Source organism: Dendrobates tinctorius, unplaced genomic scaffold (assembly GCF_039654945.1).
Source record: "Dendrobates tinctorius isolate UK_male_01 unplaced genomic scaffold, ASM3965494v1 ptg000099l, whole genome shotgun sequence".
Classification (NCBI taxonomy): Eukaryota; Metazoa; Chordata; class Amphibia; order Anura; family Dendrobatidae; genus Dendrobates; species Dendrobates tinctorius.
The window spans coordinates 9,145,031-9,166,768 of record NW_027361767.1 but is presented as its reverse complement, the minus strand read 5'-3'; the positions used below and the strand labels follow the sequence as shown (position 1 = coordinate 9,166,768).

Below are 21,738 nucleotides of genomic sequence, written 5' to 3'. Positions count from 1 at the left end.
GGAGAGAAGGTTTTTCCACCAACATAGAAAAGGATTCTTTACTGGTAGGGCAGGGAGAATCTGGAATTCCTTGTCTGAGGAGGTGGGGATGGCGAACTCAGTCAAGGGGTTCAAGAGAGGCCCGGATGTCTTCCTGGACCGTAACAATATTGTATCTTGCAGTTATTAGGTTCTTTAGAAGGACGTAGATCTGGGGATTTCTTCTGACGGAATATAGGCTGAACTGGACGGACAAATGTCTTTTTTCGGCCTTGCTAACTACAGCTCTGGCAAAAATTAAGAGACCACTGCAAAATCTTCAGTTTGTCTTAATTTTCTCTTTATAGGTATATTTTTGAGTAAAATGTAAATTGCTCTTATATTCTATAAACTACTGACAACATGTCTTCGAATTTCCAAGCACTAAATTTTGTACTTATTTTCAGAAAATGAAAAATGGTCAAAATAGCAAAAAAAATGCAGTGCTTGCAGACCTCAAATAATGCTACGAAAACAAGTTCATAATTATTTAGAAACAACAATACTAATGTTTTATCTCAGGAAGAGTTCAGAAATCAATATTTTGTGGAATAACCATGATTTTTAATCACAGCTTTCATGTGTCTTGGCATGCTTTCCACCAGTCTTTCACACTGCTTTTGGGTGACATTATGCCACTCCTGGTACAAAAATTTAAGCAGTTCTTCTTTGTTTGATGGCTTGTGACTATCCATCTTCCTCACATTCAAGAGGTTTTCAATGGGGTTCAGGTTTGGAGATTGGGCTGGCCATGACAGCGATTTGAGCTAGTGTTCCTTCATCCACACGTTGGTTTACCTAGCCGTGTGGCATGGTGCATTGTTCTGCTGGAAAAGCCAGTCCTCAGAGTTGGGGAACGTTTCCTGAGCAGAAGGAATCAACTATTTTTCCAGGATAACCTTGTATGTGGCTTGATTCACATGTCCTTCGCAAAGATTAACCTGCCCAATTCAAGCCTGGAAATTATGATTTTTGTGGAACTAGAGCAAGTCCAAAAAGGGGCAACAAAATTTAGTAACGGGATGGAAGAATTACGGTACCCAGCGAGATTATCAATGTAGAGAGCCCGGATAGCTCAGTCGGTAGAGCATCAGACTTTTAATCTGAGGGTCCAGGGTTCAAGTCCCTGTTCGGGCGTAAGGTTTTAATAAATGGTAATGTTATAGGTAATAGGTGAGGTCATCATGGGGGTACAATGTGGGTGCAATGTGGGTGCAACAACTACAATACCCAGAGAGATTAGCAAAAAAGTATTATTTTGTCTAGAAACTGAGGGGTGATCTCATAACCATGTATAAGTATATAAGGGGACAATACAAATATTTCTCCGAGGATCTGTTTATACCAAGGAAGGTGACGGTCACAAGGGGGCATTCTCTGCATCTGGAGGAGAGAAGGTTTTTCCACCAACATAGAAAAGGATTCTTTACTGGTAGGGCAGGGAGAATCTGGAATTCCTTGTCTGAGGAGGTGGGGATGGCGAACTCAGTCAAGGGGTTCAAGAGAGGCCCGGATGTCTTCCTGGACCGTAACAATATTGTATCTTGCAGTTATTAGGTTCTTTAGAAGGACGTAGATCTGGGGATTTCTTCTGACGGAATATAGGCTGAACTGGACGGACAAATGTCTTTTTTCGGCCTTGCTAACTACAGCTCTGGCAAAAATTAAGAGACCACTGCAAAATCTTCAGTTTGTCTTAATTTTCTCTTTATAGGTATATTTTTGAGTAAAATGTAAATTGCTCTTATATTCTATAAACTACTGACAACATGTCTTCGAATTTCCAAGCACTAAATTTTGTACTTATTTTCAGAAAATGAAAAATGGTCAAAATAGCAAAAAAAATGCAGTGCTTGCAGACCTCAAATAATGCTACGAAAACAAGTTCATAATTATTTAGAAACAACAATACTAATGTTTTATCTCAGGAAGAGTTCAGAAATCAATATTTTGTGGAATAACCATGATTTTTAATCACAGCTTTCATGTGTCTTGGCATGCTTTCCACCAGTCTTTCACACTGCTTTTGGGTGACATTATGCCACTCCTGGTACAAAAATTTAAGCAGTTCTTCTTTGTTTGATGGCTTGTGACTATCCATCTTCCTCACATTCAAGAGGTTTTCAATGGGGTTCAGGTTTGGAGATTGGGCTGGCCATGACAGCGATTTGAGCTAGTGTTCCTTCATCCACACGTTGGTTTACCTAGCCGTGTGGCATGGTGCATTGTTCTGCTGGAAAAGCCAGTCCTCAGAGTTGGGGAACGTTTCCTGAGCAGAAGGAATCAACTATTTTTCCAGGATAACCTTGTATGTGGCTTGATTCACATGTCCTTCGCAAAGATTAACCTGCCCAATTCAAGCCTGGAAATTATGATTTTTGTGGAACTAGAGCAAGTCCAAAAAGGGGCAACAAAATTTAGTAACGGGATGGAAGAATTACGGTACCCAGCGAGATTATCAATGTAGAGAGCCCGGATAGCTCAGTCGGTAGAGCATCAGACTTTTAATCTGAGGGTCCAGGGTTCAAGTCCCTGTTCGGGCGTAAGGTTTTAATAAATGGTAATGTTATAGGTAATAGGTGAGGTCATCATGGGGGTACAATGTGGGTGCAATGTGGGTGCAACAACTACAATACCCAGAGAGATTAGCAAAAAAGTATTATTTTGTCTAGAAACTGAGGGGTGATCTCATAACCATGTATAAGTATATAAGGGGACAATACAAATATTTCTCCGAGGATCTGTTTATACCAAGGAAGGTGACGGTCACAAGGGGGCATTCTCTGCATCTGGAGGAGAGAAGGTTTTTCCACCAACATAGAAAAGGATTCTTTACTGGTAGGGCAGGGAGAATCTGGAATTCCTTGTCTGAGGAGGTGGGGATGGCGAACTCAGTCAAGGGGTTCAAGAGAGGCCCGGATGTCTTCCTGGACCGTAACAATATTGTATCTTGCAGTTATTAGGTTCTTTAGAAGGACGTAGATCTGGGGATTTCTTCTGACGGAATATAGGCTGAACTGGACGGACAAATGTCTTTTTTCGGCCTTGCTAACTACAGCTCTGGCAAAAATTAAGAGACCACTGCAAAATCTTCAGTTTGTCTTAATTTTCTCTTTATAGGTATATTTTTGAGTAAAATGTAAATTGCTCTTATATTCTATAAACTACTGACAACATGTCTTCGAATTTCCAAGCACTAAATTTTGTACTTATTTTCAGAAAATGAAAAATGGTCAAAATAGCAAAAAAAATGCAGTGCTTGCAGACCTCAAATAATGCTACGAAAACAAGTTCATAATTATTTAGAAACAACAATACTAATGTTTTATCTCAGGAAGAGTTCAGAAATCAATATTTTGTGGAATAACCATGATTTTTAATCACAGCTTTCATGTGTCTTGGCATGCTTTCCACCAGTCTTTCACACTGCTTTTGGGTGACATTATGCCACTCCTGGTACAAAAATTTAAGCAGTTCTTCTTTGTTTGATGGCTTGTGACTATCCATCTTCCTCACATTCAAGAGGTTTTCAATGGGGTTCAGGTTTGGAGATTGGGCTGGCCATGACAGCGATTTGAGCTAGTGTTCCTTCATCCACACGTTGGTTTACCTAGCCGTGTGGCATGGTGCATTGTTCTGCTGGAAAAGCCAGTCCTCAGAGTTGGGGAACGTTTCCTGAGCAGAAGGAATCAACTATTTTTCCAGGATAACCTTGTATGTGGCTTGATTCACATGTCCTTCGCAAAGATTAACCTGCCCAATTCAAGCCTGGAAATTATGATTTTTGTGGAACTAGAGCAAGTCCAAAAAGGGGCAACAAAATTTAGTAACGGGATGGAAGAATTACGGTACCCAGCGAGATTATCAATGTAGAGAGCCCGGATAGCTCAGTCGGTAGAGCATCAGACTTTTAATCTGAGGGTCCAGGGTTCAAGTCCCTGTTCGGGCGTAAGGTTTTAATAAATGGTAATGTTATAGGTAATAGGTGAGGTCATCATGGGGGTACAATGTGGGTGCAATGTGGGTGCAACAACTACAATACCCAGAGAGATTAGCAAAAAAGTATTATTTTGTCTAGAAACTGAGGGGTGATCTCATAACCATGTATAAGTATATAAGGGGACAATACAAATATTTCTCCGAGGATCTGTTTATACCAAGGAAGGTGACGGTCACAAGGGGGCATTCTCTGCATCTGGAGGAGAGACGGTTTTTCCACCAACATAGAAAAGGATTCTTTACTGGTAGGGCAGGGAGAATCTGGAATTCCTTGTCTGAGGAGGTGGGGATGGCGAACTCAGTCAAGGGGTTCAAGAGAGGCCCGGATGTCTTCCTGGACCGTAACAATATTGTATCTTGCAGTTATTAGGTTCTTTAGAAGGACGTAGATCTGGGGATTTCTTCTGACGGAATATAGGCTGAACTGGACGGACAAATGTCTTTTTTCGGCCTTGCTAACTACAGCTCTGGCAAAAATTAAGAGACCACTGCAAAATCTTCAGTTTGTCTTAATTTTCTCTTTATAGGTATATTTTTGAGTAAAATGTAAATTGCTCTTATATTCTATAAACTACTGACAACATGTCTTCGAATTTCCAAGCACTAAATTTTGTACTTATTTTCAGAAAATGAAAAATGGTCAAAATAGCAAAAAAAATGCAGTGCTTGCAGACCTCAAATAATGCTACGAAAACAAGTTCATAATTATTTAGAAACAACAATACTAATGTTTTATCTCAGGAAGAGTTCAGAAATCAATATTTTGTGGAATAACCATGATTTTTAATCACAGCTTTCATGTGTCTTGGCATGCTTTCCACCAGTCTTTCACACTGCTTTTGGGTGACATTATGCCACTCCTGGTACAAAAATTTAAGCAGTTCTTCTTTGTTTGATGGCTTGTGACTATCCATCTTCCTCACATTCAAGAGGTTTTCAATGGGGTTCAGGTTTGGAGATTGGGCTGGCCATGACAGCGATTTGAGCTAGTGTTCCTTCATCCACACGTTGGTTTACCTAGCCGTGTGGCATGGTGCATTGTTCTGCTGGAAAAGCCAGTCCTCAGAGTTGGGGAACGTTTCCTGAGCAGAAGGAATCAACTATTTTTCCAGGATAACCTTGTATGTGGCTTGATTCACATGTCCTTCGCAAAGATTAACCTGCCCAATTCAAGCCTGGAAATTATGATTTTTGTGGAACTAGAGCAAGTCCAAAAAGGGGCAACAAAATTTAGTAACGGGATGGAAGAATTACGGTACCCAGCGAGATTATCAATGTAGAGAGCCCGGATAGCTCAGTCGGTAGAGCATCAGACTTTTAATCTGAGGGTCCAGGGTTCAAGTCCCTGTTCGGGCGTAAGGTTTTAATAAATGGTAATGTTATAGGTAATAGGTGAGGTCATCATGGGGGTACAATGTGGGTGCAGCAACTACAATACCCAGAGAGATTAGCAAAAAAGTATTATTTTGTCTAGAAACTGAGGGGTGATCTCATAACCATGTATAAGTATATAAGGGGACAATACAAATATCTCTCCGAGGATCTGTTTATACCAAGGAAGGTGACGGTCACAAGGGGGCATTCTCTGCATCTGGAGGAGAGAAGGTTTTTCCACCAACATAGAAAAGGATTCTTTACTGGTAGGGCAGGGAGAATCTGGAATTCCTTGTCTGAGGAGGTGGGGATGGCGAACTCAGTCAAGGGGTTCAAGAGAGGCCCGGATGTCTTCCTGGACCGTAACAATATTGTATCTTGCAGTTATTAGGTTCTTTAGAAGGACGTAGATCTGGGGATTTCTTCTGACGGAATATAGGCTGAACTGGACGGACAAATGTCTTTTTTCGGCCTTGCTAACTACAGCTCTGGCAAAAATTAAGAGACCACTGCAAAATCTTCAGTTTGTCTTAATTTTCTCTTTATAGGTATATTTTTGAGTAAAATGTAAATTGCTCTTATATTCTATAAACTACTGACAACATGTCTTCGAATTTCCAAGCACTAAATTTTGTACTTATTTTCAGAAAATGAAAAATGGTCAAAATAGCAAAAAAAATGCAGTGCTTGCAGACCTCAAATAATGCTACGAAAACAAGTTCATAATTATTTAGAAACAACAATACTAATGTTTTATCTCAGGAAGAGTTCAGAAATCAATATTTTGTGGAATAACCATGATTTTTAATCACAGCTTTCATGTGTCTTGGCATGCTTTCCACCAGTCTTTCACACTGCTTTTGGGTGACATTATGCCACTCCTGGTACAAAAATTTAAGCAGTTCTTCTTTGTTTGATGGCTTGTGACTATCCATCTTCCTCACATTCAAGAGGTTTTCAATGGGGTTCAGGTTTGGAGATTGGGCTGGCCATGACAGCGATTTGAGCTAGTGTTCCTTCATCCACACGTTGGTTTACCTAGCCGTGTGGCATGGTGCATTGTTCTGCTGGAAAAGCCAGTCCTCAGAGTTGGGGAACGTTTCCTGAGCAGAAGGAATCAACTATTTTTCCAGGATAACCTTGTATGTGGCTTGATTCACATGTCCTTCGCAAAGATTAACCTGCCCAATTCAAGCCTGGAAATTATGATTTTTGTGGAACTAGAGCAAGTCCAAAAAGGGGCAACAAAATTTAGTAACGGGATGGAAGAATTACGGTACCCAGCGAGATTATCAATGTAGAGAGCCCGGATAGCTCAGTCGGTAGAGCATCAGACTTTTAATCTGAGGGTCCAGGGTTCAAGTCCCTGTTCGGGCGTAAGGTTTTAATAAATGGTAATGTTATAGGTGACGGTGAGGTCATCATGGGGGTACAATGTGGGTGCAGCAACTACAATACCCAGAGAGATTAGCAAAAAAGTATTATTTTGTCTAGAAACAATCTCATAATCATGATTATGAGATTGATAATATGATGATCTCATAACCATGTATAAGTATATAAGGGGACAATACAAATATCTCTCCGAGGATCTGTTTATACCAAGGAAGGTGACGGTCACAAGGGGGCATTCTCTGCATCTGGAGGAGAGAAGGTTTTTCCACCAACATAGAAAAGGATTCTTTACTGGTAGGGCAGGGAGAATCTGGAATTCCTTGTCTGAGGAGGTGGGGATGGCGAACTCAGTCAAGGGGTTCAAGAGAGGCCCGGATGTCTTCCTGGAGCGTAACAATATTGTATCTTGCAGTTATTAGGTTCTTTAGAAGGACGTAGATCTGGGGATTTCTTCTGACGGAATATAGGCTGAACTGGACGGACAAATGTCTTTTTTCGGCCTTGCTAACTACAGCTCTGGCAAAAATTAAGAGACCACTGCAAAATCTTCAGTTTGTCTTAATTTTCTCTTTATAGGTATATTTTTGAGTAAAATGTAAATTGCTCTTATATTCTATAAACTACTGACAACATGTCTTCGAATTTCCAAGCACTAAATTTTGTACTTATTTTCAGAAAATGAAAAATGGTCAAAATAGCAAAAAAAATGCAGTGCTTGCAGACCTCAAATAATGCTACGAAAACAAGTTCATAATTATTTAGAAACAACAATACTAATGTTTTATCTCAGGAAGAGTTCAGAAATCAATATTTTGTGGAATAACCATGATTTTTAATCACAGCTTTCATGTGTCTTGGCATGCTTTCCACCAGTCTTTCACACTGCTTTTGGGTGACATTATGCCACTCCTGGTACAAAAATTTAAGCAGTTCTTCTTTGTTTGATGGCTTGTGACTATCCATCTTCCTCACATTCAAGAGGTTTTCAATGGGGTTCAGGTTTGGAGATTGGGCTGGCCATGACAGCGATTTGAGCTAGTGTTCCTTCATCCACACGTTGGTTTACCTAGCCGTGTGGCATGGTGCATTGTTCTGCTGGAAAAGCCAGTCCTCAGAGTTGGGGAACGTTGCCTGAGCAGAAGGAATCAACTATTTTTCCAGGATAACCTTGTATGTGGCTTGATTCACATGTCCTTCGCAAAGATTAACCTGCCCAATTCAAGCCTGGAAATTATGATTTTTGTGGAACTAGAGCAAGTCCAAAAAGGGGCAACAAAATTTAGTAACGGGATGGAAGAATTACGGTACCCAGCGAGATTATCAATGTAGAGAACCCGGATAGCTCAGTCGGTAGAGCATCAGACTTTTAATCTGAGGGTCCCTGTTCGGGCGTAAGCTTTTAATAAATGGTAATGTTATGTAAAATAGGTGAGGTCATCATGGGGGTGCAATGTGGGGTGCAATGTGGGTGTAACTTGTATGCTGATAAAAGGTCTAAAGAAATTATGATCTGTGTGGATCATAGTACAAAGAAGGGCAACAACTACAATACCCAGAGAGATTAGCAAAAAAGTATTATTTAGTCTAGAAACTGAGGGGTGATCTCATAACCATGTATAAGTATATAAGGGGACAATACAAATATCTCTCCGAGGATCTGTTTATACCAAGGAAGGTGACGGTCACAAGGGGGCATTCTCTGCATCTGGAGGAGAGAAGGTTTTTCCACCAACATAGAAAAGGATTCTTTACTGGTAGGGCAGGGAGAATCTGGAATTCCTTGTCTGAGGAGGTGGGGATGGCGAACTCAGTCAAGGGGTTCAAGAGAGGCCCGGATGTCTTCCTGGAGCGTAACAATATTGTATCTTGCAGTTATTAGGTTCTTTAGAAGGACGTAGATCTGGGGATTTCTTCTGACGGAATATAGGCTGAACTGGACGGACAAATGTCTTTTTTCGGCCTTGCTAACTACAGCTCTGGCAAAAATTAAGAGACCACTGCAAAATCTTCAGTTTGTCTTAATTTTCTCTTTATAGGTATATTTTTGAGTAAAATGTAAATTGCTCTTATATTCTATAAACTACTGACAACATGTCTTCGAATTTCCAAGCACTAAATTTTGTACTTATTTTCAGAAAATGAAAAATGGTCAAAATAGCAAAAAAAATGCAGTGCTTGCAGACCTCAAATAATGCTACGAAAACAAGTTCATAATTATTTAGAAACAACAATACTAATGTTTTATCTCAGGAAGAGTTCAGAAATCAATATTTTGTGGAATAACCATGATTTTTAATCACAGCTTTCATGTGTCTTGGCATGCTTTCCACCAGTCTTTCACACTGCTTTTGGGTGACATTATGCCACTCCTGGTACAAAAATTTAAGCAGTTCTTCTTTGTTTGATAGCTTGTGACTATCCATCTTCCTCACATTCAAGAGGTTTTCAATGGGGTTCAGGTTTGGAGATTGGGCTGGCCATGACAGTGATTTGAGCTAGTGTTCCTTCATCCACACGTTGGTTTACCTAGCCGTGTGGCATGGTGCATTGTTCTGCTGGAAAAGCCAGTCCTCAGAGTTGGGGAACGTTTCCTGAGCAGAAGGAATCAACTATTTTTCCAGGATAACCTTGTATGTGGCTTGATTCACATGTCCTTCGCAAAGATTAACCTGCCCAATTCAAGCCTGGAAATTATGATTTTTGTGGAACTAGAGCAAGTCCAAAAAGGGGCAACAAAATTTAGTAACGGGATGGAAGAATTACGGTACCCAGCGAGATTATCAATGTAGAGAGCCCGAATAGCTCAGTCGGTAGAGCATCAGACTTTTAATCTGAGGGTCCAGGGTTCGGGCGTAAGCTTTTAATAAATGGTAATGTTATGTAAAATAGGTGAGGTCATCATGGGGGTGCAATGTGTTTGTAACTTGTATGCTGATAAAAGGTCTAAAGAAATTATGATCTGTGTGGATCATAGTACGAAGAAGGGCAACAACTACAATACCCAGAGAGATTAGCAAAAAAGTATTATTTTGTCTAGAAACTGAGGGGTGATCTCATAACCATGTATAAGTATATAAGGGGACAATACAAATATCTCTCCGAGGATCTGTTTATACCAAGGAAGGTGACGGTCACAAGGGGGCATTCTCTGCATCTGGAGGAGAGAAGGTTTTTCCACCAACATAGAAAAGGATTCTTTACTGGTAGGGCAGGGAGAATCTGGAATTCCTTGTCTGAGGAGGTGGGATGGCGAACTCAGTCAAGGGGTTCAAGAGAGGCCCGGATGTCTTCCTGGAGCGTAACAATATTGTATCTTGCAGTTATTAGGTTCTTTAGAAGGACGTAGATCTGGGGATTTCTTCTGACGGAATATAGGCTGAACTGGACGGACAAATGTCTTTTTTCGGCCTTGCTAACTACAGCTCTGGCAAAAATTAAGAGACCACTGCAAAATCTTCAGTTTGTCTTAATTTTCTCTTTATAGGTATATTTTTGAGTAAAATGTAAATTGCTCTTATATTCTATAAACTACTGACAACATGTCTTCGAATTTCCAAGCACTAAATTTTGTACTTATTTTCAGAAAATGAAAAATGGTCAAAATAGCAAAAAAAATGCAGTGCTTGCAGACCTCAAATAATGCTACGAAAACAAGTTCATAATTATTTAGAAACAACAATACTAATGTTTTATCTCAGGAAGAGTTCAGAAATCAATATTTTGTGGAATAACCATGATTTTTAATCACAGCTTTCATGTGTCTTGGCATGCTTTCCACCAGTCTTTCACACTGCTTTTGGGTGACATTATGCCACTCCTGGTACAAAAATTTAAGCAGTTCTTCTTTGTTTGATAGCTTGTGACTATCCATCTTCCTCACATTCAAGAGGTTTTCAATGGGGTTCAGGTTTGGAGATTGGGCTGGCCATGACAGCGATTTGAGCTAGTGTTCCTTCATCCACACGTTGGTTTACCTAGCCGTGTGGCATGGTGCATTGTTCTGCTGGAAAAGCCAGTCCTCAGAGTTGGGGAACATTGCCTGAGCAGAAGGAATCAACTATTTTTCCAGGATAACCTTGTATGTGGCTTGATTCACATGTCCTTCGCAAAGATTAACCTGCCCAATTCAAGCCTGGAAATTATGATTTTTGTGGAACTAGAGCAAGTCCAAAAAGGGGCAACAAAATTTAGTAACGGGATGGAAGAATTACGGTACCCAGCGAGATTATCAATGTAGAGAGCCCGGATAGCTCAGTCGGTAGAGCATCAGACTTTTAATCTGAGGGTCCAGGTTCGGGCGTAAGCTTTTAATAAATGGTAATGTTATGTAAAATAGGTGAGGTCATCATGGGGGTGCAATGTGGGTGTAACTTGTATGCTGATAAAAGGTCTAAAGAAATTATGATCTGTGTGGATCATAGTACAAAGAAGGGCAACAACTACAATACCCAGAGAGATTAGCAAAAAAGTATTATTTTGTCTAGAAACTGAGTGGTGATCTCATAACCATGTATAAGTATATAAGGGGACAATACAAATATCTCTCCGAGGATCTGTTTATACCAAGGAAGGTGACGGTCACAAGGGGGCATTCTCTGCATCTGGAGGAGAGAAGGTTTTTCCACCAACATAGAAAAGGATTCTTTACTGGTAGGGCAGGGAGAATCTGGAATTCCTTGTCTGAGGAGGTGGGGATGGCGAACTCAGTCAAGGGGTTCAAGAGAGGCCCGGATGTCTTCCTGGAGCGTAACAATATTGTATCTTGCAGTTATTAGGTTCTTTAGAAGGACGTAGATCTGGGGATTTCTTCTGACGGAATATAGGCTGAACTGGACGGACAAATGTCTTTTTTCGGCCTTGCTAACTACAGCTCTGGCAAAAATTAAGAGACCACTGCAAAATCTTCAGTTTGTCTTAATTTTCTCTTTATAGGTATATTTTTGAGTAAAATGTAAATTGCTCTTATATTCTATAAACTACTGACAACATGTCTTCGAATTTCCAAGCACTAAATTTTGTACTTATTTTCAGAAAATGAAAAATGGTCAAAATAGCAAAAAAAATGCAGTGCTTGCAGACCTCAAATAATGCTACGAAAACAAGTTCATAATTATTTAGAAACAACAATACTAATGTTTTATCTCAGGAAGAGTTCAGAAATCAATATTTTGTGGAATAACCATGATTTTTAATCACAGCTTTCATGTGTCTTGGCATGCTTTCCACCAGTCTTTCACACTGCTTTTGGGTGACATTATGCCACTCCTGGTACAAAAATTTAAGCAGTTCTTCTTTGTTTGATAGCTTGTGACTATCCATCTTCCTCACATTCAAGAGGTTTTCAATGGGGTTCAGGTTTGGAGATTGGGCTGGCCATGACAGCGATTTGAGCTAGTGTTCCTTCATCCACACGTTGGTTTACCTAGCCGTGTGGCATGGTGCATTGTTCTGCTGGAAAAGCCAGTCCTCAGAGTTGGGGAACGTTGCCTGAGCAGAAGGAATCAACTATTTTTCCAGGATAACCTTGTATGTGGCTTGATTCACATGTCCTTCGCAAAGATTAACCTGCCCAATTCAAGCCTGGAAATTATGATTTTTGTGGAACTAGAGCAAGTCCAAAAAGGGGCAACAAAATTTAGTAACGGGATGGAAGAATTACGGTACCCAGCGAGATTATCAATGTAGAGAGCCCGAATAGCTCAGTCGGTAGAGCATCAGACTTTTAATCTGAGGGTCCAGGTTCGGGCGTAAGCTTTTAATAAATGGTAATGTTATGTAAAATAGGTGAGGTCATCATGGGGGTGCAATGTGTTTGTAACTTGTATGCTGATAAAAGGTCTAAACAAATTATGATCTGTGTGGATCATAGTACGAAGAAGGGCAACAACTACAATACCCAGAGAGATTAGCAAAAAAGTATTATTTTGTCTAGAAACTGAGGGGTGATCTCATAACCATGTATAAGTATATAAGGGGACAATACAAATATCTCTCCGAGGATCTGTTTATACCAAGGAAGGTGACGGTCACAAGGGGGCATTCTCTGCATCTGGAGGAGAGAAGGTTTTTCCACCAACATAGAAAAGGATTCTTTACTGGTAGGGCAGGGAGAATCTGGAATTCCTTGTCTGAGGAGGTGGGGATGGCGAACTCAGTCAAGGGGTTCAAGAGAGGCCCGGATGTCTTCCTGGAGCGTAACAATATTGTATCTTGCAGTTATTAGGTTCTTTAGAAGGACGTAGATCTGGGGATTTCTTCTGACGGAATATAGGCTGAACTGGACGGACAAATGTCTTTTTTCGGCCTAGCTAACTACAGCTCTGGCAAAAATTAAGAGACCACTGCAAAATCTTCAGTTTGTCTTAATTTTCTCTTTATAGGTATATTTTTGAGTAAAATGTAAATTGCTCTTATATTCTATAAACTACTGACAACATGTCTTCGAATTTCCAAGCACTAAATTTTGTACTTATTTTCAGAAAATGAAAAATGGTCAAAATAGCAAAAAAAATGCAGTGCTTGCAGACCTCAAATAATGCTACGAAAACAAGTTCATAATTATTTAGAAACAACAATACTAATGTTTTATCTCAGGAAGAGTTCAGAAATCAATATTTTGTGGAATAACCATGATTTTTAATCACAGCTTTCATGTGTCTTGGCATGCTTTCCACCAGTCTTTCACACTGCTTTTGGGTGACATTATGCCACTCCTGGTACAAAAATTTAAGCAGTTCTTCTTTGTTTGATAGCTTGTGACTATCCATCTTCCTCACATTCAAGAGGTTTTCAATGGGGTTCAGGTTTGGAGATTGGGCTGGCCATGACAGCGATTTGAGCTAGTGTTCCTTCATCCACACGTTGGTTTACCTAGCCGTGTGGCATGGTGCATTGTTCTGCTGGAAAAGCCAGTCCTCAGAGTTGGGGAACGTTGCCTGAGCAGAAGGAATCAACTATTTTTCCAGGATAACCTTGTATGTGGCTTGATTCACATGTCCTTCGCAAAGATTAACCTGCCCAATTCAAGCCTGGAAATTATGATTTTTGTGGAACTAGAGCAAGTCCAAAAAGGGGCAACAAAATTTAGTAACGGGATGGAAGAATTACGGTACCCAGCGAGATTATCAATGTAGAGAGCCCGGATAGCTCAGTCGGTAGAGCATCAGACTTTTAATCTGAGGGTCCAGGGTTCAAGCCCCTGTTCATTTTTAATAAATGGTAATGTTATGTAAAATAGGTGAGGTCATCATGGGGGTGCAATGTGGGTGTAACTTGTATGCTGATAAAAGGTCTAAAGAAATTATGATCTGTGTGGATCATAGTACAAAGAAGGGCAACAACTACAATACCCAGAGAGATTAGCAAAAAAGTATTATTTTGTCTAGAAACTGAGGGGTGATCTCATAACCATGTATAAGTATATAAGGGGACAATACAAATATCTCTCCGAGGATCTGTTTATACCAAGGAAGGTGACGGTCACAAGGGGGCATTCTCTGCATCTGGAGGAGAGAAGGTTTTTCCACCAACATAGAAAAGGATTCTTTACTGGTAGGGCAGGGAGAATCTGGAATTCCTTGTCTGAGGAGGTGGGGATGGCGAACTCAGTCAAGGGGTTCAAGAGAGGCCCGGATGTCTTCCTGGAGCGTAACAATATTGTATCTTGCAGTTATTAGGTTCTTTAGAAGGACGTAGATCTGGGGATTTCTTCTGACGGAATATAGGCTGAACTGGACGGACAAATGTCTTTTTTCGGCCTTGCTAACTACAGCTCTGGCAAAAATTAAGAGACCACTGCAAAATCTTCAGTTTGTCTTAATTTTCTCTTTATAGGTATATTTTTGAGTAAAATGTAAATTGCTCTTATATTCTATAAACTACTGACAACATGTCTTCGAATTTCCAAGCACTAAATTTTGTACTTATTTTCAGAAAATGAAAAATGGTCAAAATAGCAAAAAAAATGCAGTGCTTGCAGACCTCAAATAATGCTACGAAAACAAGTTCATAATTATTTAGAAACAACAATACTAATGTTTTATCTCAGGAAGAGTTCAGAAATCAATATTTTGTGGAATAACCATGATTTTTAATCACAGCTTTCATGTGTCTTGGCATGCTTTCCACCAGTCTTTCACACTGCTTTTGGGTGACATTATGCCACTCCTGGTACAAAAATTTAAGCAGTTCTTCTTTGTTTGATAGCTTGTGACTATCCATCTTCCTCACATTCAAGAGGTTTTCAATGGGGTTCAGGTTTGGAGATTGGGCTGGCCATGACAGCGATTTGAGCTAGTGTTCCTTCATCCACACGTTGGTTTACCTAGCCGTGTGGCATGGTGCATTGTTCTGCTGGAAAAGCCAGTCCTCAGAGTTGGGGAACGTTGCCTGAGCAGAAGGAATCAACTATTTTTCCAGGATAACCTTGTATGTGGCTTGATTCACATGTCCTTCACAAAGATTAACCTGCCCAATTCAAGCCTGGAAATTATGATTTTTGTGGAACTAGAGCAAGTCCAAAAAGGGGCAACAAAATTTAGTAACGGGATGGAAGAATTACGGTACCCAGCGAGATTATCAATGTAGAGAGCCCGGATAGCTCAGTCGGTAGAGCATCAGACTTTTAATCTGAGGGTCCAGGTTCGGGCGTAAGCTTTTAATAAATGGTAATGTTATGTAAAATAGGTGAGGTCATCATGGGGGTGCAATGTGTTTGTAACTTGTATGCTGATAAAAGGTCTAAAGAAATTATTATCTGTGTGGATCATAGTACGAAGAAGGGCAACAACTACAATACCCAGAGAGATTAGCAAAAAAGTATTATTTTGTCTAGAAACTGAGGGGTGATCTCATAACCATGTATAAGTATATAAGGGGACAATACAAATATCTCTCCGAGGATCTGTTTATACCAAGGAAGGTGACGGTCACAAGGGGGCATTCTCTGCATCTGGAGGAGAGAAGGTTTTTCCACCAACATAGAAAAGGATTCTTTACTGGTAGGGCAGGGAGAATCTGGAATTCCTTGTCTGAGGAGGTGGGGATGGCGAACTCAGTCAAGGGGTTCAAGAGAGGCCCGGATGTCTTCCTGGAGCGTAACAATATTGTATCTTGCAGTTATTAGGTTCTTTAGAAGGACGTAGATCTGGGGATTTCTTCTGACGGAATATAGGCTGAACTGGACGGACAAATGTCTTTTTTCGGCCTTGCTAACTACAGCTCTGGCAAAAATTAAGAGACCACTGCAAAATCTTCAGTTTGTCTTAATTTTCTCTTTATAGGTATATTTTTGAGTAAAATGTAAATTGCTCTTATATTCTATAAACTACTGACAACATGTCTTCGAATTTCCAAGCACTAAATTTTGTACTTATTTTCAGAAAATGAAAAATGGTCAAAATAGCAAAAAAAATGCAGTGCTTGCAGACCTCAAATAATGCTACGAAAACAAGTTCATAATTATTTAGAAACAACAATACTAATGTTTTATCTCAGGAAGAGTTCAGAAATCAATATTTTGTGGAATAACCATGATTTTTAATCACAGCTTTCATGTGTCTTGGCATGCTTTCCACCAGTCTTTCACACTGCTTTTGGGTGACATTAAGCCACTCCTGGTACAAAAATTTAAGCAGTTCTTCTTTGTTTGATAGCTTGTGACTATCCATCTTCCTCACATTCAAGAGGTTTTCAATGGGGTTCAGGTTTGGAGATTGGGCTGGCCATGACAGCGATTTGAGCTAGTGTTCCTTCATCCACACGTTGGTTTACCTAGCCGTGTGGCATGGTGCATTGTTCTGCTGGAAAAGCCAGTCCTCAGAGTTGGGGAACGTTGCCTGAGCAGAAGGAATCAACTATTTTTCCAGGATAACCTTGTATGTGGCTTGATTCACATGTCCTTCGCAAAGATTAACCTGCCCAATTCAAGCCTGGAAATTATGATTTTTGTGGAACTAGAGCAAGTCCAAAAAGGGGCAACAAAATTTAGTAACGGGATGGAAGAATTACGGTACCCAGCGAGATTATCAATGTAGCGAGCCCGGATAGCTCAGTCGGTAGAGCATCAGACTTTTAATCTGAGGGTCCAGGTTCGGGCGTAAGCTTTTAATAAATGGTAATGTTATGTAAAATAGGTGAGGTCATCATGGGGGTGCAATGTGGGTGCAACTTGTATGCTGATAAAAGGTCTAAAGAAATTATGATCTGTGTGGATCATAGTACAAAGAAGGGCAACAACTACAATACCCAGAGAGATTAGCAAAAAAGTATTATTTTGTCTAGAAACTGAGGGGTGATCTCATAACCATGTATAAGTATATAAGGGGACAATACAAATATCTCTCCGAGGATCTGTTTATACCAAGGAAGGTGACGGTCACAAGGGGGCATTCTCTGCATCTGGAGGAGAGAAGGTTTTTCCACCAACATAGAAAAGGATTCTTTACTGGTAGGGCAGGGAGAATCTGGAATTCCTTGTCTGAGGAGGTGGGGATGGCGAACTCAGTCAAGGGGTTCAAGAGAGGCCCGGATGTCTTCCTGGAGCGTAACAATATTGTATCTTGCAGTTATTAGGTTCTTTAGAAGGACGTAGATCTGGGGATTTCTTCTGACGGAATATAGGCTGAACTGGACGGACAAATGTCTTTTTTCGGCCTTGCTAACTACAGCTCTGGCAAAAATTAAGAGACCACTGCAAAATCTTCAGTTTGTCTTAATTTTCTCTTTATAGGTATATTTTTGAGTAAAATGTAAATTGCTCTTATATTCTATAAACTACTGACAACATGTCTTCGAATTTCCAAGCACTAAATTTTGTACTTATTTTCAGAAAATGAAAAATGGTCAAAATAGCAAAAAAAATGCAGTGCTTGCAGACCTCAAATAATGCTACGAAAACAAGTTCATAATTATTTAGAAACAACAATACTAATGTTTTATCTCAGGAAGAGTTCAGAAATCAATATTTTGTGGAATAACCATGATTTTTAATCACAGCTTTCATGTGTCTTGGCATGCTTTCCACCAGTCTTTCACACTGCTTTTGGGTGACATTATGCCACTCCTGGTACAAAAATTTAAGCAGTTCTTCTTTGTTTGATAGCTTGTGACTATCCATCTTCCTCACATTCAAGAGGTTTTCAATGGGGTTCAGGTTTGGAGATTGGGCTGGCCATGACAGCGATTTGAGCTAGTGTTCCTTCATCCACACGTTGGTTTACCTAGCCGTGTGGCATGGTGCATTGTTCTGCTGGAAAAGCCAGTCCTCAGAGTTGGGGAACGTTGCCTGAGCAGAAGGAATCAACTATTTTTCCAGGATAACCTTGTATGTGGCTTGATTCACATGTCCTTCGCAAAGATTAACCTGCCCAATTCAAGCCTGGAAATTATGATTTTTGTGGAACTAGAGCAAGTCCAAAAAGGGGCAACAAAATTTAGTAACGGGATGGAAGAATTACGGTACCCAGCGAGATTATCAATGTAGAGAGCCCGGATAGCTCAGTCGGTAGAGCATCAGACTTTTAATCTGAGGGTCCAGGTTCGGGCGTAAGCTTTTAATAAATGGTAATGTTATGTAAAATAGGTGAGGTCATCATGGGGGTGCAATGTGGGTGTAACTTGTATGCTGATAAAAGGTCTAAAGAAATTATGATCTGTGTGGATCATAGTACAAAGAAGGGCAACAACTACAATACCCAGAGAGATTAGCAAAAAAGTATTATTTTGTCTAGAAACTGAGGGGTGATCTCATAACCATGTATAAGTATATAAGGGGACAATACAAATATCTCTCCGAGGATCTGTTTATACCAAGGAAGGTGACGGTCACAAGGGGGCATTCTCTGCATCTGGAGGAGAGAAGGTTTTTCCACCAACATAGAAAAGGATTCTTTACTGGTAGGGCAGGGAGAATCTGGAATTCCTTGTCTGAGGAGGTGGGGATGGCGAACTCAGTCAAGGGGTTCAAGAGAGGCCCGGATGTCTTCCTGGAGCGTAACAATATTGTATCTTGCAGTTATTAGGTTCTTTAGAAGGACGTAGATCTGGGGATTTCTTCTGACGGAATATAGGCTGAACTGGACGGACAAATGTCTTTTTTCGGCCTTGCTAACTACAGCTCTGGCAAAAATTAAGAGACCACTGCAAAATCTTCAGTTTGTCTTAATTTTCTCTTTATAGGTATATTTTTGAGTAAAATGTAAATTGCTCTTATATTCTATAAACTACTGACAACATGTCTTCGAATTTCCAAGCACTAAATTTTGTACTTATTTTCAGAAAATGAAAAATGGTCAAAATAGCAAAAAAAATGCAGTGCTTGCAGACCTCAAATAATGCTACGAAAACAAGTTCATAATTATTTAGAAACAACAATACTAATGTTTTATCTCAGGAAGAGTTCAGAAATCAATATTTTGTGGAATAACCATGATTTTTAATCACAGCTTTCATGTGTCTTGGCATGCTTTCCACCAGTCTTTCACACTGCTTTTGGGTGACATTATGCCACTCCTGGTACAAAAATTTAAGCAGTTCTTCTTTGTTTGATAGCTTGTGACTATCCATCTTCCTCACATTCAAGAGGTTTTCAATGGGGTTCAGGTTTGGAGATTGGGCTGGCCATGACAGCGATTTGAGCTAGTGTTCCTTCATCCACACGTTGGTTTACCTAGCCGTGTGGCATGGTGCATTGTTCTGCTGGAAAAGCCAGTCCTCAGAGTTGGGGAACGTTGCCTGAGCAGAAGGAATCAACTATTTTTCCAGGATAACCTTGTATGTGGCTTGATTCACATGTCCTTCGCAAAGATTAACCTGCCCAATTCAAGCCTGGAAATTATGATTTTTGTGGAACTAGAGCAAGTCCAAAAAGGGGCAACAAAATTTAGTAACGGGATGGAAGAATTACGGTACCCAGCGAGATTATCAATGTAGCGAGCCCGGATAGCTCAGTCGGTAGAGCATCAGACTTTTAATCTGAGGGTCCAGGTTCGGGCGTAAGCTTTTAATAAATGGTAATGTTATGTAAAATAGGTGAGGTCATCATGGGGGTGCAATGTGGGTGCAACTTGTATGCTGATAAAAGGTCTAAAGAAATTATGATCTGTGTGGATCATAGTACAAAGAAGGGCAACAACTACAATACCCAGAGAGATTAGCAAAAAAGTATTATTTTGTCTAGAAACTGAGGGGTGATCTCATAACCATGTATAAGTATATAAGGGGACAATACAAATATCTCTCCGAGGATCTGTTTATACCAAGGAAGGTGACGGTCACAAGGGGGCATTCTCTGCATCTGGAGGAGAGAAGGTTTTTCCACCAACATAGAAAAGGATTCTTTACTGGTAGGGCAGGGAGAATCTGGAATTCCTTGTCTGAGGAGGTGGGGATGGCGAACTCAGTCAAGGGGTTCAAGAGAGGCCCGGATGTCTTCCTGGAGCGTAACAATATTGTATCTTGCAGTTATTAGGTTCTTTAGAAGGACGTAGATCTGGGGATTTCTTCTGACGGAATATAGGCTGAACTGGACGGACAAATGTCTTTTTTCGGCCTTGCTAACTACAGCTCTGGCAAAAATTAAGAGACCACTGCAAAATCTTCAGTTTGTCTTAATTTTCTCTTTATAGGTATATTTTTGAGTAAAATGTAAATTGCTCTTATATTCTATAAACTACTGACAACATGTCTTCGAATTTCCAAGCACTAAATTTTGTACTTATTTTCAGAAAATGAAAAATGGTCAAAATAGCAAAAAAAATGCAGTGCTTGCAGACCTCAAATAATGCTACGAAAACAAGTTCATAATTATTTAGAAACAACAATACTAATGTTTTATCTCAGGAAGAGTTCAGAAATCAATATTTTGTGGAATAACCATGATTTTTAATCACAGCTTTCATGTGTCTTGGCATGCTTTCCACCAGTCTTTCACACTGCTTTTGGGTGACATTATGCCACTCCTGGTACAAAAATTTAAGCAGTTCTTCTTTGTTTGATAGCTTGTGACTATCCATCTTCCTCACATTCAAGAGGTTTTCAATGGGGTTCAGGTTTGGAGATTGGGCTGGCCATGACAGCGATTTGAGCTAGTGTTCCTTCATCCACACGTTGGTTTACCTAGCCGTGTGGCATGGTGCATTGTTCTGCTGGAAAAGCCAGTCCTCAGAGTTGGGGAACGTTGCCTGAGCAGAAGGAATCAACTATTTTTCCAGGATAACCTTGTATGTGGCTTGATTCACATGTCCTTCGCAAAGATTAACCTGCCCAATTCAAGCCTGGAAATTATGATTTTTGTGGAACTAGAGCAAGTCCAAAAAGGGGCAACAAAATTTAGTAACGGGATGGAAGAATTACGGTACCCAGCGAGATTATCAATGTAGAGAGCCCGGATAGCTCAGTCGGTAGAGCATCAGACTTTTAATCTGAGGGTCCAGGTTCGGGCGTAAGCTTTTAATAAATGGTAATGTTATGTAAAATAGGTGAGGTCATCATGGGGGTGCAATGTGGGTGTAACTTGTATGCTGATAAAAGGTCTAAAGAAATTATGATCTGTGTGGATCATAGTACAAAGAAGGGCAACAACTACAATACCCAGAGAGATTAGCAAAAAAGTATTATTTTGTCTAGAAACTGAGGGGTGATCTCATAACCATGTATAAGTATATAAGGGGACAATACAAATATCTCTCCGAGGATCTGTTTATACCAAGGAAGGTGACGGTCACAAGGGGGCATTCTCTGCATCTGGAGGAGAGAAGGTTTTTCCACCAACATAGAAAAGGATTCTTTACTGGTAGGGCAGGGAGAATCTGGAATTCCTTGTCTGAGGAGGTGGGGATGGCGAACTCAGTCAAGGGGTTCAAGAGAGGCCCGGATGTCTTCCTGGAGCGTAACAATATTGTATCTTGCAGTTATTAGGTTCTTTAGAAGGACGTAGATCTGGGGATTTCTTCT

The 21,738-nt window shown here is 40.2% G+C and overlaps 5 non-coding genes across 5 annotated transcripts; all 5 read left to right on the top strand.

The window, feature by feature from the left end:
- The first annotated feature begins 1,082 nt into the window (after window positions 1-1,082).
- On the top strand, window positions 1,083-1,155 carry TRNAK-UUU (transfer RNA lysine (anticodon UUU)). Its single transcript has one exon. It is a non-coding gene; the product is annotated as a tRNA-Lys (tRNA).
- A 1,333-nt stretch (window positions 1,156-2,488) lies between these two features.
- Window positions 2,489-2,561, top strand: TRNAK-UUU (transfer RNA lysine (anticodon UUU)). Its single transcript has one exon. It is a non-coding gene; the product is annotated as a tRNA-Lys (tRNA).
- A 1,333-nt stretch (window positions 2,562-3,894) lies between these two features.
- On the top strand, window positions 3,895-3,967 carry TRNAK-UUU (transfer RNA lysine (anticodon UUU)). The gene has a single exon. It is a non-coding gene; the product is annotated as a tRNA-Lys (tRNA).
- Window positions 3,968-5,300: 1,333 nt separating this feature from the next.
- TRNAK-UUU (transfer RNA lysine (anticodon UUU)) lies at window positions 5,301-5,373 on the top strand. Its single transcript has one exon. It is a non-coding gene; the product is annotated as a tRNA-Lys (tRNA).
- Window positions 5,374-6,695: 1,322 nt separating this feature from the next.
- Window positions 6,696-6,768, top strand: TRNAK-UUU (transfer RNA lysine (anticodon UUU)). Its single transcript has one exon. It is a non-coding gene; the product is annotated as a tRNA-Lys (tRNA).
- The last annotated feature ends 14,970 nt before the right edge of the window (window positions 6,769-21,738 follow it).